This window comes from Vombatus ursinus, unplaced genomic scaffold (assembly GCF_900497805.2).
Source record: "Vombatus ursinus unplaced genomic scaffold, bare-nosed wombat genome assembly UNPS02014799.1, whole genome shotgun sequence".
Taxonomy (NCBI): Eukaryota; Metazoa; Chordata; class Mammalia; order Diprotodontia; family Vombatidae; genus Vombatus; species Vombatus ursinus.
The window spans coordinates 11,838,662-11,841,885 of record NW_020954577.1 but is presented as its reverse complement, the minus strand read 5'-3'; positions in this window follow the sequence as shown (position 1 = coordinate 11,841,885).

Below are 3,224 nucleotides of genomic sequence, written 5' to 3'. Positions count from 1 at the left end.
TCAAGAGCTGTGCCTCTGCTCCAACGGGAGGCAGTGTGATATGCGGGAGTGTTAACTGCAGTCAGGAAGACCCAGGCTCAAATCCTGCCTCTTACAATTGCTAGCTGTGTGATCAGGGATATGGAAGAGGCTCTCTGAGCCTCAGTTTCCTCACTTCATATATGGCAAGATCATCCATGAATTATATAGCACTAAGGTTGTATTAAGGCTCAAATGAGATAATGTATGTAAAGCTCCTTGAAAAATTATAAATGATTCATGAACAGCTTTCTTCCCTGTTGTTGCCTCTAAGATCAAAGAGATAATCCTTAGTTTGTCAGTTCAAACCTGACTGAGTCCAGCCTTCCCCTGCCCATGTGCTCTGGATTCAGACAAACTGACTTCCTTGCCTTTGTTCAAGCTCAGCCCTCCTAGTTTTGTACTTGAAGTAAGATAGAGGAGAAATAATAATTATTACAATAACAACATTAATATAGTACTTATTATGTGCCAGGTTCTGTACTAAGTGCTTTAGAATTATCTCAGGGGCAGCTATGTGGCACAGTGAATAGAGTTCTGGCCTTGGAGTCAGGAGGACCTGAATTGAAATCCAGCCTCAGACATTTAACACTTACTAGTTGTGTGACCCTGGGCAAGTCGCTTAACCCCGATCGCCTCACCAAAAAGAAAAAAAAAAGAATTATTATCTCATTTGATCCCCACAATAACCCCATGTGGTAGGTGCTACTATCATCCCCATTCTACAGAGGAGGAAACTCAGGCAAACAAGTTAAGTGGCTTACCCAGGGACACATAGCTAGTAAGTATCTTAGTATCTTAGGCTGGATTTGAACTTAGATCTTCCTGACTCCAGCCCCAGTGCTCTATCTACTGTATCACCTGGCTGGAAAGCACATTTTCTCAATTCAAAGGATCTGGATTCAAATCCAACCTTGACCATCACCCGTGTGGCTTTCAACAGGTCATTTAAGCTCTGGACCTCATTTTTCTCATCTGTAAAAATAAGGGAGTTGAAGGTGGGGAACCTGCGGCCTTGAGGCCCCACGTGGCCTTCTAGGTCCTTAAGTGTGGCCTTTTGACTGAATCCAAATGCACAAGGCCACACGTAAGGATCTAGAAGGGCCACGTGGGGCCTCAAGACCACAGGTTCCCCACCCCTGGACTAGACATTCTCTAAGGTTCCTTCCAGCTATACTTCTATGACCCTTCGATCATCCTTTTTTCCCTACACATTATCTCCCCCAGTAGAATATAAGCTCCTTGAGGGCAAGGACTGTCTTGCTTTTGTCTTTGTATCCACAACACTTGACCAGGACTAGGACATAATACAATACTAAATAGATATTTGTTGGATCAAAATGAATTGATTTTAATACGGGGACAAATAGATGAAATCCTCACCTGAGGCCTGGACTGTAACATGACCTATAAACTCGGCTGTGGCTTCTGTGGGCTCTCTCTCCATGGAATAGATCCATTTCGTGGGCAGCCCCAAGGACAGAAAAGAGCCAACTCCAGCCAAGGATTTGGTGGCACCGTTGAGGGAAGGCCAGTCTTTTTCAGTCTTGAGAGCCAGAGGTGCAATCCCTCCACCTCCCCAAAGCAATCAATGGAGAAGAGAGGAAAGAATGAGGAAGCAGCTGCCTCCCAAGTCAGGAAGAAGTCAAGCACATCGTAACTGACCATAATGGCACTAGTGATGTGATTTTATGGAAAAGCAAGGGCTGGATGCAGTTAGTTCATTTGGTGGTGGAAGTGACCTACTTTTTTTTTACAGATAGGCTCGCCATGAGAAACAGCTGAACCTGATTCTGCAAGGACAGCTTTTTGGTTCTTTTTTCATTTGTTTTCAAATTTTATTACTCCTGACAAAAGGAGCTCATTCCCACAGTGCAGTTTCGGGAAAGCGAGGAGTCAGGATTCCGGCAACATGCACTTTTTTTTGAGTAATTTGGACAGAAGATTTTCTTTATACATCAAAGAGCATGGTTCCAAAGAAAGAATTCTGAAAAGGCCTCACTTTTCAGTTTATTTTTTAAATTAAATTTTACTTTTCCATAGTAAGCATTCATTTTTCTCTTCCAAATCCCATCCCCAAAGGAAAAAGAAAAAATAAAAACAAAACTCATAACAAATGTGCATAGTGAAGCAAAACAAATTTCTATATTGGCTGTCCCCAATAATGTATATCTCATTTTAATTACATAGTTCATCATTTCTGGCTAGAAATCTTCATCATTGGTCTTATGAAATCATGATCGATCATTGTGTTGATCAGAAATCTTTCTTGTCCTCCAAAATTGTTCACTTTTAATATGTTGTTATTGTGCAAATAACAATAACACTGTAATATTTCTTGAATAAATTATTGTCCTGGTACTACTCACCTGAATCTGCATCACCCAACCTAGACAGCTTGGTAGATCGTTGGACTTGGAGCCAGGAAAACCTGAATTTGAGTCATGCCTAGGATATTTACTAGCTGTGTGATTCTGAGCAAGTCACTTATACTCTGCCTCAGTTTCCTTATTTGTAAAGTGAGGCAATAATAAGACCTACCTCAGGATTGTTGTAAGAATTAAATGAGATAATCTATGTATTTTGTAAAGTTTAAAATTATATATTATATATATACAAACTATTATTATATACATCTTCCCAAATTATTCTGAAATAATCCCTTATGTAATTTCCTGTGACACAATAATATTCCATTACACACATATACCATAATTTGTTCAGTCATTCCCATTCTGAGGCGTATCCATTCATTTCCCAGTTTGTTGTCACTTGAAAAAAGAAATGGTGTGTATGTATGTATGTACACACACACACACACACAAAATAAGGGACCTTGTACATAAAATAAAAGAACTTTTTCTTTTTCTTTCGAGAATACAATTAAGTTCTCTGCTTTCTGTGTCAAAAGCCATGAGGAACTGAAAGCATAGCACTAAATTGTATTCTAGAATGTCTGTACTGATTCACAGCTCCACAAATGTGCATCAGTGTGCCTGCTTTCTGGCAACCCCTCCAACATGGGCCATTTTTTGGTCAGTTTTGCCAATCCAAAGGGTATGAGATGAAACCCCAGAGTTGTTTTAATTTTCCTTTTTCTAATTAGTAATAATTTGGAGTATACTTCTCTCATGTAGCAAAAGAATAGACTGGATTTCTTATCTTGAAAACACCCTGTTCATATCTTTAAACCATTTATCTGTTAA